At 40.4% G+C, this 16,590-nt stretch overlaps 2 long non-coding RNA genes across 6 annotated transcripts in view; both read right to left on the bottom strand.

Moving 5' to 3' along the window:
- Positions 1 to 9,322, bottom strand: part of LOC128077220 (uncharacterized) — a 28,868-nt gene extending 19,546 nt beyond the window's left edge. For 2 of the 3 annotated variants that reach the window (XR_008204886.1, XR_008204885.1), the window contains exons 1-3: positions 8,457 to 9,322; positions 7,349 to 7,573; positions 4,564 to 4,662 (exon numbers count right to left, since the gene is read on the bottom strand). This is a non-coding gene — a long non-coding RNA (uncharacterized LOC128077220). The remainder of the gene's footprint in view (positions 1 to 4,563; positions 4,663 to 7,348; positions 7,574 to 8,456) is intronic. The other variant, XR_008204887.1, reaches the window with a different exon arrangement.
- Positions 9,323 to 9,404: 82 nt separating this feature from the next.
- The window catches only part of LOC128077014 (uncharacterized), a 34,356-nt gene continuing 27,170 nt past the window's right edge, over positions 9,405 to 16,590 (bottom strand). For all 3 annotated transcript variants that reach the window (XR_008204775.1, XR_008204774.1, XR_008204776.1), the window contains exon 9: positions 9,405 to 10,038. This is a non-coding gene — a long non-coding RNA (uncharacterized LOC128077014). The remainder of the gene's footprint in view (positions 10,039 to 16,590) is intronic.

The raw sequence follows: 16,590 nt of genomic DNA on the forward strand, positions 1-16,590 counted from the left end.
GCTGATGGGCAGTGGCCTGTTGTGCTGGCTGGTGTTTCTTCTGTGCGGGTATCAAATGGGTCCACGTGGCAGGAACAGAAGAGAGCTCCAGATGGGAGAGCAGTTCCATCTTTTGCAAAGTAAATCTGCTGTTTGAGGCTATATTATATGACTGAAATTTTATACATATGACTTTGTTGGAGCTGAGATCTCTCCCTTTGAAAATGTGCTACAATAATAATTGCATTTACCAGTTGCCAGTCCTTCTCGCAAAACATTTTTTTTTGTTGTTCCGATTGTGAAATTAATTGTCTCTAGCTAATGTAATTAAAAACAAACACTTCTGATTTCAGAGGAGGGAAAGGGGAGAGAAAGAAGAAAAAAAACAAAAAAAAAAAACAATAACAAAACCAAAAACACACAACTGCAGTCCTGGTTTTCTATTGACAAGAAAGCTCTGCCATCCCTGAACTGTTTAATTATTGAAATGAACTGTAACAGTACACTGGATTGTTGCCGAGGTCAGCGAGCAGTGCTGGATGTCAAGAGGAAAGCAGCAGCTCTGAGAGCCCTGCAATGCCCCAGGCTCCGTCTGAAAGCCCACACACTTTTTCTCAGGCATTCAGCCCCAGATAGGTAGCCTGATAGCACGGCCGATTTGCTGGTGTTACAGAAGTCCGACGGTGCTTGCTTGTTTTAAGACAAGCCAAACTATGCTCTGGTGACCACCGTGACGCTGTGATTCCCATGCCCTATCGCATTCCTCTTTCTCAGATCCCAGGCATTTTTTTTTTCCCCTACGTGCAGTCCAGGATGTAGACAAATGAATTCCAAGTGACCTATGTGGGGGTGGACTCTTTGGAAACAAACAACAAAAATAAGATATCTCCTGTCCTCACTTTTTCATTTGCTTGTTCCCTGGATACAGTTTGTTCGTGGCAATGAAACACACATTGTGTCTCTGGAGTGAGATCCAGCAGCAACATCTTTACCACCCCCTTTTTTTTTTTTTTTTTCCTCCCTTTTCCCTTTTTCTATTCTTTTCCTATTTCAGTCCTTACAAAAGGAATCTTGTTTTACGTTATCTGCTCCTTCAGATGCCAGGTTGCCCTTTAAAGCATATCATAGCAAGGATTTCTATTGATATAAATGCTTTTTTTTTTTTTTCTAGACAAGTTCAAGAAACTGCAAGTTTTGAAAAAATGCATGTGCATATCTGCAACTGGCAGCAGGATCTGCTTGCAAATAATCACTGTGTATCCAGGGAAAGGGAAAAAACTACTTTTGAAACTTTTGACGTGGAGAAAATTCTGTAGATAGAAAAACTGCTGGAAAGAAATAAAACTGCAGTTGGGGGAACAGACAATAAACATTTCAGATTGCTTTATGGCTCACTATTACAGGCAACTATCTTGCTTAAGTAGGCATAACATTTTTCACAGTATATATTTAAGGTTTTATTATGGTTTGGATGAACAGCAGGAAACCATCGCTCTTGAAGGGAGGGGAGAAATAATTTTTGCCAGCCCAGTGGTCTGGCAGGTAGCAAAAGGTACTTTGTAAAAAGGACATGGGTACGTGATTCAGTGTGGTCTGAGCAATGCCCTGCGTGGTGTCCAGCCATGCGGGCTGCTTGCAGTGGAGGATGCATGCATGGGAGTGATGAGGTAGAATGGACCCTAGGGACCAGCACCACTCATACTGGGTTAGCTGCACTGGGGCTTTTACTGGGGCACCAATGGAGAACACAGCCTTACAAACAGCCTAACGTTAGGGGCAAGCATAGGAGCATTTGGGGCCACTGCAGGCTCCTCTGGAGCAGCACTCCAGGACAGTAAGTTACGCAGAGACATCCACCTCCGGGCTGCCAAATCCTGACAGCTCAAAACAATGGAACAAAGAGTAACGGGAAAAGAACAGTCCACACCAACGCATCCAGCATTGTCCTGGATTCCCTTCGGCTTGCTTACAATGAGTGACGTCCTTCGGTCTGGGGTGCACTGCTTCTGCCAGGATTGACCCCAGCCCATGCCCCAAACTTGGGAACCATGCCACAGCCAACAGCGACCCATGTATAAGTCATTATGCAAGACAAATTGAAGTCACTTGATTTTCATCATTATTATTCCCCACGGAGCAATAGCTTGCCCCTCTCCCCACTTTACTTCTGCCTCCATTTATCCCACCGTGACCACCAGTAATCCAGACCCTTCAGAGCACAGGATGGGGACAAAACCTTCCAACAGGCAGAGTTTCCCTGGCAAAGCCAGGCAGAGCCACGAGGAGCTAATCTCTGTGTACGTTACATGAACTGAAGTAAGTAATTTAGCAGCTTATTTCCCTAGGTAGTCAGTGACCACTGTATGTCCCTGCTATTTAATTTGGCAGTTAACCTTCTGAGGACTAGTAGTCATTTTAGATTAACCTTTGTATCTTAAAAATTAGTAAGCAATTTCCTTCAGGATATTATTATTTGTCTTTTAATTGTTAATTTTTCCACCTATTTCCAATGGTCATCTCATCTCCCACATTTTTTGCCCTTTTTAATGCATCACTTTGTGGATCAGAGTTGGTGGAGGGTAGAGGGACGGATTGCTAAGAAATTGGAAAAGATTTTAAAAGAAGTAAGACGAAGCATTTGTGCCATAGTTTACAATTATAATAAAATAAATCTAGAAACCATTTCATGTATGAGAGCATGTATATTAGAAAAAAATTTTGCTTTCTATAATGGATAACCATCTTAGGAACAGTAGAATGTGAGTAATTTGTCAGTTTTTCTTTTAATTAAAACTGTGAATATAGTTCATGCACTGTTTGATTCAGCATCAGCATTTTGGATGGGGGCTAAAACTGATTTCCTCTTAAATCTGTGGGTTTCTCAGGACAACTAGTGAAGTGTGCCTTAATATTAAGCTCTTGAACCCAAGAGAGGTTGGCTTGTTCCAAGACCAGTAAATCAACAGATATTGGAGTAATAGCTCTAATAAGGCTCAAGACTTCTATCACTTCTGTAAATGCTCTTTTTATCAAAACAGCATCCATTTTTCCTCTCAGACAACCTGTTTTAATTCATTGCATCATTACCAAGCTGGTCCACTGTAAAATGAATTAAAATCATGCTAGTTAGAATGGATTCATTCTAGGTATTTTTCTCAATGCAATCCATGGAACATATAATTTTTATTTATTTTTATTTATTTATTTATTTTGACAAGCAAGAAATCTGCCTGACTTAACTCTGAATCATATTTTTTTATCGTTGCTACCTTGAATTTTTCGTGGGAGATAATTTAAACCAGTGTGAATTGAGGGTGGTCTATTCCCACCTTGCAGTGGGCAGGCACATGATACCCGTGCCCATTCCAGAACCGTATCATCCAAAATGCAATACTGGTGCAAGCGTCCAAGTGGAGAGGAACAGTGTGTTCCTTCTGCAGAAATGTGAATGCATGAATGTTTTTGGTTGGTTTTTTTTGGCTGAGAAGAAGAGGATGAGCACAGAATATTGTATGGGTTGGGTATCAAAGTTTGCATCCTTCTGATTCTGCTCATCTCCCACATCTCCCTCACCATAGTTTCACCATTCAGGGGGCAGAACTCATTGTTATGGTTCCAGGAAACTCTCATCCCTTGCAGTACTCAGCTTTAAGTTTTAGATCCTGCTACCTTGCCTGTTTTCATAAATACCCACAGCACTCAATAAAATTAAAACATCAATGAACAAAACAGATCCATATGAAGTTTTCCCCACAGATTAGGAAAGGAGAGAAAGAACATCTGGTGGAGGAGTGTCGTGTTGCTAAATATGTTCACGTTCCATTCTGATAGGTGAGTATAGCCATCATCTAACTTATCTGTAATGTACCTGATTGCTCCTTGGATCAAAGCCTGGGGGATGCAAAGGAAAAGGCTGAAGACTGAAAAAGTGCAGCCAAAAAAATAATAATAATAAAAAAAGGAAACGTTCAAATGTATACAGTAAGCACCATGATAGTCCCCTTTTGTGAGAAAGAGCTCTTACTTGATTCCCTGGGAATTACTTGAAGACAAACATGGTGAGAATTACTTTGGAGAGAATTTGAGAGGAAACACACCATGAGTAAGAGGAGCAGATGCATCTTGAGAGTTCAGAATTCTTCCTGTGTCTAACTTTATATGCCCTTTCCACAATCTTCCACTAATTCTTCTACACTGATAGTCTATAGAACTTAATTACGCAAAGTTTTTAAAAAATCCTTATATAAAATGCATAATGCCTGATATCTGAGTCACAAGCACAGCTAATGTAATCTAACACATATTGCGGGAACCTACTGCACACAGATATTACCAATTAGCACATGATTTTAACAATCAACATTCATGCAATTAATAGAACACTTCATATTCCTTCTAATTTTGAGCTCTGCATGAGCATATGTTATCATGACGGAATGTGGGATCATTTATTTATACTGGAAGCAAGGCTCCACACAGAAAGCTGAGACGCTGAAAGTTAGCTTAGAAGGGAAAAGGGTTCAGTTTTGCATTGAGAAATAAATACTTGCAGTCTGATTTTTGAAAGTCGAGCTGCATACTTACCTTCTCCACGATTCTAAACTTCTGAAGGGGAAACTGTGCTCTGATTGCAGCCAGGGAACACAACCAGCAGTGAATCAACAAGCAAGTGAACACTTCTCCCTAGGAGTGGAGAGCACAATGTCATCAAGATCCATGAGAAAGAAATAACCATATTGTCATGTTGTATTACTTAGATATTTTTGCATTTAAAGATTATAGTAGCTGAACATCTTGTTTTCTTTAGTATGTTTTTTGTCATATTTTACTGTGATTAGGGGGGAATTATTATTCTTATATGCCAGATGAAGAACAAAAGTATAATGAGATTAAGTCACATCCCCAGAGTATTTAGGCACCCATTCCCATCAAATTCCACAGGATTAAGGCATTTAATACCTTTAGGGTCTGGTCCCATCTCCTTACCTCACTGCAGAGGAAGCAGTGAGCTGAATCCCTGTTCATAGAGCCCTGATAATTGCCAGCCTACCTGACTTGTCTGCTTGTTCTGGGGTGCTAACATAAGCAAAAAGCAATAAAAACTTACTTTAATTACTGAAATCATAGATGCATTACTAGCTCATTAGGGAGAAAAGCTGTTTAGTACAGAGGTGTGTTTTTTTTTACACGTAGGTTGGAAAGAACCACAGTGCTGTTGCTGCTGCATTCCCAGTCTGCCACCACGAAGAACTTCAAAACACAGAGGTTGCACGAGTCTTCCCTCCAAAATATCCTCATATCTGCAGCTTCTTGCAGAAAAGTCCCACATGTTCCCCACCAGTGAAAACATTCATGCAGGCTTCACACCCAGCAGCTCGCCCTGCGAGCTTCAACCAAGGTTAAGCCAAGGCCACACTGTGCCTTGCTGACCTGCACCTCATTTAGGAAGCTGCCTGCTCTAATCTGCCTTTCTAAAAATCTTGAAAAATCCAACAAGAGTGACATACAGCCCTCTTCCACTTGCAGGTGATGCATCTGACAGCAGAAGTGACCACACTGCCTGCTCCTCACCTGTCCAATGGGCAAGTGACAGCATTGAGCCCAAAGCCCTTTGGCCTTTGCTTCAGGAACTGCTCTAAACCTCTGCCTCAGGAGGATGTTGCTGCGGGGAATTTTCCTCCAGCAGCGGGAACCAAAGCAGCTGCAAGAGCTGCAGATGTAGACTCTAAATCATCGTGTCTTTCCCTCTTTCAGGACAAGCTCCTGAGAGAATTTGGTTTACCACACATCTGACGTGCGTTTATGTGTTGAGGAATGGGAGTAACGCAATGATTCTCAGGGCATAACTATTGTGAAAAACATCAGAGGAGTTTTCATCTCCCTCTTTGCTTTTCCCACCCCCCTCAAGGTAGCATTCCCACAGCATCACCTTTGGGCTAGCTGCTGTTCCAAACTAAAACATATCATGGTAATCTATAAATGGCCGAAGAAATGAGAGATTTCACCTGTGGCTGCAGTGTTCTTATACTTATCTCAAGGGCTTTTCAACTAAATTTAGGTAAGCAAGGAGGAAAGGGCTCTGAACATCAGTATCCAGTGTCTCGACTGTATGCCTTGAAACAGATGTGCCGGGAAGGCAGTCTCAATTTCCTTGTGGAAATTGAGAGGATACACAACAGTAAAGAAATAAGAGAGGGGGAAAAAGAAAGAAAACCTTCATGTCTCAAACTGAGTTTGCCTGAGGTAACTTCAGTCCAGGTAATAGAGCCTCACTGGTGTCCCTGGCAGAGTGGGAAACTAAGGGTAAAGGCTTTCATGCTGACTAAATATCAAGAGATACTCCTTTTTTTGTTGTTGTTGTTGCTGATATCAATAGTAAATATCCATTTTTTTTAATCATTATTTTTACTGAAGGCTTTACTGCACAAAGAATCCAGGGGGAACAGAAAATCATATAATTGTGCAGGTTGGGGAATTCTCTAAAAATACGTAACCATGACACCCTTGTCATTGCCAATCAAGTAATCTTGAAAAAAAAAGTACAATAATTAGCCTTTGAGAAGAGTATAAGGCTAATTAAAAATGACAACTTAGTCATCTCCACAAACAGCACAGAACCAGTCAGTAGTTCTAAGCTCAGTGTGATGCAATACCTTCACCTGCCAAAGGGGCCTTTCTTCAAGCGCATCGAAAGAAACCACTGTCATAGGATAACATTTTTCCTTTGTTCTAAAATTTGGATTTGCTTCATCTACCATACGGTACATCTTTTGGTTCTGCGTGTGTGTGCGTGTTTTACTGTCTTCTACTAAGACTTTTGCCACCTATCAGTAATTTTTATAATCTAAATGACATTTAGGAGCATACAAAGTCATATAAAACAAGACTATAAAATGTGAAGCATGAGCATATGCATTGTCTGAAAGACTTACAAGTTACAATTAATAACTTCATCCTCGTAACAAAGTTTGTTCTTCAAGACTTCCTAAAAAATAGCCAAAATCAAAAAGAAACTCCCAATCCTTCATTTATGCAAATATTTGGGGCTTCTGCACTCCCACAGATGTTAATAGCAATGTCTTAATTAACATTTCGGGAACAAGAGTGAATATTACTTCTTCTATTGGCATAAAAAATGCTTGAGGAGGACACATTTTCAGAAAGTTATCACAGTTGCTAACACTTTTCTGTACAGATATCTTGCAGGTATAGAAGACAACAAATGCCTATCCTTCCAAATCCTAAGGTTCTAAGTATTTTCTAACATACAGTGCTAATGCATATAATTACATATATTTGCTACAGCCAGTAGTCCATGCTACCTTATTGCTTGAAGCCCATCTGCATTGAAGGATTAAGGTGTGCTAACCTGTGGTGTGCACAAACATCTTAGACTCCATGAACTCTTGGTGCAACTCCTGAGCACATACCCACTGGCTTAGGTTCCAAAAGAGCCAGCCAGTCCCGCCATGCTTTGGTCCAGTCCAAACACCGGTGTCAGCAGATTCAGCTGCGTGCTGCTGGCACTTCATCCCACTAAAGCAGTACTTTCAACCACACAGAGGAAATGCAGGTTTGATCCTCAGAATAGGAACTGATGGGCAGAGGAAAAGAAGTTTTGATCAGATTTTCCCTGCTAGTGTTTGACTATAGTTTAAGTTCCAGCTTGCTAGAACAGAATAATGATTTAGGGAAGCCCTTAGGCTGCAGAAACACAATGCATTGGAAACAACCTGCAAAACAGAATGATAGTGACTCAGAGCAAGAGCTGAAAACTTAAGCTCCTTTGACTTACCGGACGTAAGAGGACATGAGTTGGTAAAATAGTTACAGATGTGTATCTACACCAAATAAAAAGACCTTGCAGCCATACAGAAAAAAATGTATCTGCCTGTGCTGCACTGCTTCCACTCCTATGAATGCTTGAAGCAAAAATTAAACGTTTGCTTATATTTTGAACAAATGTTGGATAAAACAAAATTCTGAGCAATGTTGAACCAGATAAGGACCTTGATCCTGCTCTGTAATGAATCGTAAGGTGCAGTTCAGAGAGGCCAGCTCTGACTTAGGAAAGCAAGTCTCCCTAAGCTTCCTCTGCAGTTGGAGGGGATCATCCATCTTCAGCTGTTGCAAAGAGGCATCGTTCTATTCAAGTACATGGAAACAGACCAACATACACAGGCTGACTATCCCAGGCTGCTATCCCAAATGTACAGACCTGCACTTCTTAATATGTAATTCTTTACATGCCAAATGTAACGGCATTGGAGAATCTTTCTGAGCTTCGATTTGCAATCTTCTCATTGAAAACATTTCCAGTGTCAAATGGGCCTTTTAACTGAGGTCTGCATTTGATGCAATTTTGAATGATTCTATGGTGGTTTTTTTTAATTCTCTATTTATTTTAAAGAAGATTTTATATATATTAAACAAGTTTTTACAGCTCCTCAAGGAATCAGTCTTTTCAATAAGCTTACCGGACAAGCAGGTGGTTTGGTCTCTGGTTTTATTTGGTGCTATAGAGCATAGGGAAGATAAGCAAAGTGTTGTTTTCTCTTCCTTTTTTTGCTTTCCCCAAGCAAAAATTAAATTTTTACAGGAATGAAGCAGTTATCTACAACACCTGCAAAGAGAAAGCATCTACTTGATCTTTTGACATTACACTTGTTTCTGAAGGAAAGGTGGGAATGGAAATAAGATATCTTGTGTAGTAAAGAGAGGAGAAAAGAGTAAAATCTCCACTTGTTCTTGTACCTCTCACCAGACCTACAGACCTTACACTTAATTCCAAGTTTAACCTGGACAAATAAATGGAAAAAAATACACTGTGAGGAACAAGCCTACGCTGGCAGTAGAGCGGGTTTGATGACCTAATAGTTCTTTTTCCGTCCCTGATTTCTTTGATACTATTTATAAAAGGGAAGCAAAAACGATGGGCCACTCCAAATAAATTGTTAGCATAAACAAAGAGCAAGCATCAAAATTGGCAAATGCCTCTTTAAGACTTGTGTGGCTCGTGGAGCCAGGGAAAAGACTAATAACGCACCTCTCTGAAGGTCCTGGGCTATGTTTATTTCCCATATTTATTTAAAAGAAAATCAAAATACTTTTAAGCAAGTCAGCTGGTTCCAAATTTAGGAACAATTGAACAAAGAGGAATCTGCTAATTCCAGATGGAGTGCATATAGTCCCTTGGCACTTATTACTTACCAAATGTTTCAGAAAGCAAACACATGACCTAAAGGATTTTGTGAGTGTGGGGTCCTCAAAAAAGCTCTTAACAAGTCATGTCTTTCCAACCATATTTACTTTACCCACACACAAAAACCCACTTAGTTTTCTCATTTTTTTGAGGTGGGGGGGATGGGGGAGGATTGGGGTTTGAGGATAGGGGGGGGGGAAGAGCAGACAGTGCTCCCTTTAAAGACTATTTATGTACAATCCAGTTATTCCACAAGGCCAGGGGCTCTGTAGGTGTCTTCTTTGAAAGGCTTCAGCTGTGGAGCATCTGCTCCCTGTGCACGAAGGCCACCTTTCCCTGCACCGTGGCTGGTGGAGGTGTTAGCTAATGCAGGAGCCCTCCCATGCTGCGGTGTGGGAAACAGGCACCCACAGCCAGCTCCTTGTCTCAGAAAGCCAGCACAGGTTTTGTTTGATTTTTCTTACATCTGGTCCTTTTCATGCACCCAGTCGTATCCCGACATCCTGCAAATGGATGCTATAGGAAACTGAGTCCGATAAACACAATTAGGAATTATTTTTTTTAGTGAGTATTGGGTTTCATTATTATAATTGTTTCATCCCCAAATTAAATACTTTGGGGGAAGTATAAATTAGAAAAAAAAAATAGAAAAAAAAAAGAATTTGAAACAGTTTTGCCCAAAATAAAATAATCCTGTGGAGGTACTTCCCTTTGCAGCAGTGATCCAGCCCCATGAGCACACCAAACCTTCCCATTTTCTGCTGTCCATATGGGAGCACTTCCTACAAAGGGTCTGTCCTCTTTAGCTGGTGGGACAAGCCCATCCCCACCAAAGGGGCAGAAACTAAGAGACCAGGCTGTGAAATAAAAATTGGGCTTAATTAACGTTTTCTATTTCTATTATTAGTTTTAACATTAGGACAGTATGGATAAAATACTAATTTATTTATATATATATATAAATTAGTATATATATATATGTATATATATATATAAATAAATATGCTTAAAAAATGCAAAAAAAAAAAAAAAAAAGCCAAAAAACAAAACAACAACAACAAAAAAAACAAATTAAAAAAAAAATTGAACTGAGTTTCAGAGAGATCTAAAAAAAAGATTTTTTACTGTTTTAAAAATGGATAAGTGTAATTTAGTTACAGGTTTTGTGTGAGATCTATTTCCTTAAGGCTTCTCTTTTTTTCTTTTTTTGTTTTTTAATAGAATCACAAGGGTTGGAAAAGACCACTAAGATCATTCATTCCTACTGCTAACCCATAAATAGCTAAAGGAAGGTAGGAGGCAAATGGATGAGGTCAGGCTTAGCTCTTCTTGGTGATGCATAGTGATAGGACAAGCACTAATGGCCTCTGTGGTTGGACTTGATGATCTTGAAAGTTTGTTCCAACCTGAGCAATGCTATGTTTCTATGATTCCAATATTTGAACATAGGAATTTCCACACCAACATGTGGCAGAACTTATTTACAGTAAAGGAGATGGAGCACTGGAACACACTGCCCAGAGAGACTGTGGAGTCTCCTATGGAGATATTCAAGACTTGGCTGGATGCCTTCCTGTGCAACCTATTGTAGGGATGTTGGTCTCAAAGGTCTCCTAAGATCCTTTCCAACCTCTGTCGTTCTGTGAGTACATTAAATTATGTGATTACACATGAAATTTAGTTACATAGTTTGAATAAGGTCTCTTTCCTTAAGGCTTATCTTTTTCAATTTTTTTTTCCATAGAATCATAAAGGTTGGAAAAGACCACCAAGATCATCTCATCCAACTGTTAAACCCATTGACCCATTCTCTTTTCACTCTTGTTTTAAAACTGTTTTTAAACTTCTCTTGTTTTAAAAACCCTCATTTACTCTGTAACCCTCTTACCAGGACCTGAATAGATGTCATATTTTCACAACCGTGGACTCACACCAGAAAGAACCTGAAGACAAACGTGCTTATTTCAGTGCAAGAGCCAGCCCCACATGGGCTGCCCACTGATAGAAATGTGTCTACCCAAACCACGCTACCACAATCTCCAAAGTTTTTTGCACCGCCACTATTTCTCTGCAAATCCTTAAGCTGCACCAGCTGACTCCACCGAAAAAAATTATTTTACATTTTTTAACTGAAATGCTTTTTGTTTTTATTTTAATGAATCCCCTAACTCCGAGTTTAATTAAACTCATGTTTTTTAATTAATTATCAACAAATGCAAATAAGGGAAACTACACAAACATGCATTCACCGTTCACAGATAGATACAGTTGTTGTTTTTTAATCCTCAAGAGTCAGGATTTGAAAATCTTTAAGTCTTGAGGGTCACAGCCCCCAAATTATTTTCAGTTGGGGATTTATGAGAGTATCTTCCTAGTGAATGGCAGGGAGCTCAATTGCTTAAAGGAACATAAAGCAAACTGCAGTTTCATTAGCTTAACCGAGTTGTTCTAGTTAAACAACGGTACAAGTCAGCAGAATTAAGCTTCTGTGTAAGTTATTAGAAGAGAAGCGTAGAATGTAGGAACTTCTTCATCAGAATTGTGTACAGTTAATAGTCCTAAATGCTGACAAACGCAAATGCAGGCATATTAAGTACTCTCTCTGGTTATCCAGGTTCAGCTACAACAGAAATCCTAAAAGGAGGAAAGCAGAGTTCAAGCAACAAACCCCAAGCTCTGAAAGCCAGGAAACACAAATTTAAGGCATGGAATATGCTCATGCTTAACACTTGGAAATTGCAAGCACCTCAAGGCAGCACTCTCCTGGTACTTGCAGTGGCTGCCAGTGCCTGAGGACATTTCACAGGGGGGTTACCTTCTTTCCTGTATAAGAATCATTATTTTCAGCATGAAATATTTCAAAATCTCACGAAATATTACTCTGAAGAGCTTCTCTGATGACTTTTTAAACTTAAAATACCATAAAAGCAGCCTGTCCTGTTTCCAGAGCCAATACATAGGATTATTTAAATTGCTACAGCGAGAAGCCAGGAATCTTTGTTTCTGTTCCCTTCTAGGCCTGACATAGATGAATTTGGCCATGTCCACTTGTCCCATTTAGATCTCAGAGCCCCAGAATGACTTCAGTTCACATACAGTGTTCTCCAGCTTGCTTAACCCTGAGCTGGGCGATGAGTTCTGACCTTGCTGGAACACGGCCCAGAGCCCAGCTCAGAATCCCATGCTTGGCACCAGGCACAGCCAGCAAAAAGCCCCTGAGCACTGTGCTTTCACCTAAAAGCAGCAGGTAAATCTGGTTTTCCTGCAAGGCAAAATAATTTCTTGTGTGCAGCAAAGCCACGTACCTATGGAAACTGTGTTCAGCAACATATCCTTCATGTTTCCACTTCTGTATATTTACATGAAATGATATTCAGAGTTTGTATGTTTATACCCATACACTCTATGTCAGTCACTTCTACTTATCCCCATCCCATCCTCCTCCCCAAAATATCAGGCAGATATCTCTGCCATTTACTATGGAGCAGGTTGAGTGTTTTTTTGACACCAAAGTATCTGCACTTCCTTAAAAGGCTTTATTGCCCCACAGGATGCAATGTGTGAATGCATTCGTTCTTCGTGCTTCTTTCCCCACCAAGATTAAAAATAATATCTTAGAGGCATGCCTATGTCATACAGCTTTGGGGCAAGTGGGAATTTTTCTGATTCTATGTCCCCTCTGCATCCCCAGATGAAAAATGGGAATCAGTCACCCTTAATGAACTTATGCAAAAAATGTAATTATGTTAAGCTTATCTAACTGACATATTTTGAGGAGGTTAACTGAAAGATGTCAGATGTGCAAAGTTATTTGTTGTGTTTAAAGATACTTGTGCTCTCATCCTTGGGAAAATTCTTCACGTTCCCCGTCCTGCTGCACTTAGCAATGATCCTATCTTGATTGCGTTCCAGTTACTCCGTGTCAAAAATAATCAGGAAGAGGAATGATAAAGCGCGAGAGCAATTCTGGGGAAGGCTGCACTCCCAGAGACACCTCCTTCCCCTGCTTGCCCAGAACACATGCAAAGCAAAACAAAACAAAACAACAAGAAGAGATCTGTGTCCACCCACCTCCTGAGCAGTACGATGGTCTGAGCACAAGAGGATGGAGTGCACAGATCGTTGCTCCAGGCACACAGAACCTGGGCTCCCACCCAGCCGGGCCTCGGTGAGGTGGGATTTTCCTTCCTTAAGAAATATTGCAAACAGAAGATTCCCATGTTTGAAAGGTCAGAGGAAAAAATATAATGCACTCATGAAGAGACAACCTCATTAATCCTGTTGTTCTTGGCCCAGTCAATAGAAGAAACATAAATGCTGTCAGCACTGCGCCGCTAGATAAAGGATAGAAAGTGGGAATGAAATGTTTTACTGCAAGGACTGTTCTGATGGTTTGAGAACATTTCTGGAAATAACCTGAGCTGAGAAAATGTTTCCTAGGAGGAATACATGCTGTGGGAAACTGGGTGGAAGATAAAGTTTGGTCAGTGACCTTCTCACTATCCTCTAATCACACAGCACGCTGCTCAAAGAGAGAAAAGGGGAAAAGAAAGGGATATTGTGCAGGCAGAGATGTTGTACCTTCCTGGCACTACATGAAGTGAAGTGGAAAACACAGTGGTATCATAAATCTCTATTTCATGCTCTCGGATACTGTAGTGAAATAATAATCGACTGTAGCTAGTGGGAAAAAAAAAAGCATTACTTTTGGTTTAGGGCACTATAAGAGCACAAAACGCAATACACTTTTAGTGAGCATAAAAACAAATGACAAAGTTGCCAAAAGAGGAGCATGCCTTTCCGTCTGCATAACATTAGAAATGGAGAGAGAGCATCACAGCTCCCCAAAAACAACAGTGGCAGAGGGGATCTCTTCCATACAGGTGGCTCCAGGAGCCATCCGTGGCCAAAAGCTCTGCTTAAATACACACACGAGTGCATCAGCAGCGTTTGGATGCTGTCTGTGTGCAGAGTGAGTAAATATTAGCATACGTGGGTACTCTTGGGAAGATTAGGAAGCCATCAAATACAGCTATCCACAGCGTTCTGCACACTGAGAGAGCATTAGAAAACTCCTTACTTTGGCTATTTGCAGGGAATATCACTTTGCTTTTCTTTCTTTCTTTTTTTCTTTCTTTCTTTCTTTTTTTTTCCCTTCTCTCTTTTCCCTTAAAAAAAAAATAAAAATAAAAATAAAAAAATCCTGCAATTAGTCTGTCTAAAAAGCAGTCATTTCAGGACTGGTGCTACAGAAATGCCAAGACTGTTCTGATTTCTGTATCAAGCCTTTGAAAAACACAGCGCAGCCCTCTTGAAGCAGCACCACTGCGGTAAAGCCACAGTACAGAAGTTGGGTAAATATTTTTCTTGTGCTCATCAGTAGCTGGCTGTTGACAAACATCCTCCTAGAGTGGTAATGCAGGATAATGCTGTCATTACCGGGGGATAAACACTGCGGTTGCAGCACGTCTCCGTTGCTCTCTCAAAATAGAGGGCATGCAGAGAATTATACAAGGTCTCCCAAATATTTCATCAATCAGCACTGAAATAATTGCAGAAGTGACTGGTGAGGTAGTTCAGAGAAAAGGCAGGATGAGTCAAACTGCTCAAAGTAGAGATAAACCTTTCCATTTTTATTTTTCTATATCTTTTTTAGATGTTCTTAGAGAAAAAAGGAAATGGACTGGACAGAGCAGGATTTCTGTCTGTCTTCTTCACTTGCTGGTTGCCTATCAGACATGAAACAGAACGGGTGCAATAAGCTATTCTCTTATTTTTCTTCCATCCATCTGGAAACAAGAACTACCAGAAGTCTGACAAGGAAGCCTGATCTCCAGCCAGATTTCTAGAACTGTTAATAGGAGTTCCTTATTCAAAAGTCACCTTCAGAACTTTTGAGTTTCTTTTCCTGATATTTCACATGTCTCATCATTGACCACAATTATTTCTGGAAAGGGACCAAAACGTGTCCCTCAGGATTCTCCTGCTACCATATATAATGAAATATACAGCTCTGTAGAAATGTATCTATATATCATGCATCTACATGATAATGCTGGTTACTAGAGATGAGATTAATAATAAAACCTTTTGAAAAGATGACAGTAACATAGGAACAACAGGAATATTTCACTCATGGGCTTTGCTCAGAAGAGTTTGATATTGAGAGAGCATTTCTTCTGCTTAAGAATCTTTCTGGATGCCAACCAGGGAGGTCTCACAGATACCCTAGTGATGGGGAACAGCACTGTAACTCATGCATGGCTTGATGAGTTGGAAGGGACCTTTAAAGGCCATATAGTCCGACTTCCCTGCAATGAACAGTAGAAACAGCTCAGTCAGGGTGCTCAGAACCTGATCCAACCGGACTTTAAAATTCTTCATGGATGGAGCACGCATGGAGGGGTATCCATGGTTGGGGCACCCACAGACTTGCCTGGGGATGATGTTCCCAATCCCTCAGAAGCAGGAGATGGTGATTCAGACAGAACTTGCTGTCACAGTAGGAGCTCAGAAAAAACAGCAAAGACCACTGAGGCTCAGACAGATCTCTACAACCAGGGCATTCATTCCATCCCTTCTACTGGGTGAACTTCAGGACCAGGTGGGACCTACTAAGGCTCCGAGCAATGCCACATCACAGCACCAGCAGAATTTTCCTTCTCCATTTTGTACAGTGCAACTTAATGGCCCTATCGACATCTTCTGTGATATACGTCCTATGATCAGTGCAATTACTGCATGTCATCACCACTGTAAATTTACCCAGCCTGAAACCATTTTAAACTTAAACTGCATACTTAAGAACTACTATCCACCTCCTCTTTGTAAATTAGCTATATGATTTATCTGTGGGAACCATTTCAAAAAGTATACATTCAGAAATACATATACCACATGATGTCTTTTCCATATGGCATCTCATAATTATTTTGCTGTGTGTGAACATGATGAAAACAGTTTCATAATTCTCTAAGGGTTAGGGTAAATTATTTCAATTAGACATATTTCAGAGCAAACATTACCTTAGGGTTTATTAATAATAGTACCTGAGAAGGAACAGCTGCCTTTTAAGCAGTGAGAGCTGTCAGCTTCTCACTGCCCCCCCTGTAGCACCCCTTTTGTGACTCTAAAAAAATGGCAGATTTTCTCATGCTTTACCTAAACAGAGAACTTGGCAGCAGAGACCTGGTTGTAATCCTCAGCAAGGGAGCTGGTGGGTGGATTTTTTCCCTATAAACTCTTGTATAAACCACACCAGTCTCCTGGTATTTATTTTGTGTAATGTTGGAAATCATACACAGATCCAACAGGCCATGTAAAAGAGTTTTGTAACTTCCTGAAATCCTTTCAGACAAAATCTTTTCTCCAACAGTGGTCCCAGGTCATGGGGATATCATCACCAGTTT

The sequence above is a fragment of the Tympanuchus pallidicinctus genome, unplaced genomic scaffold, assembly GCF_026119805.1.
Source record: "Tympanuchus pallidicinctus isolate F22 unplaced genomic scaffold, pur_lepc_1.0 scaffold15, whole genome shotgun sequence".
NCBI classification, from domain to species: domain Eukaryota; kingdom Metazoa; phylum Chordata; class Aves; order Galliformes; family Phasianidae; genus Tympanuchus; species Tympanuchus pallidicinctus.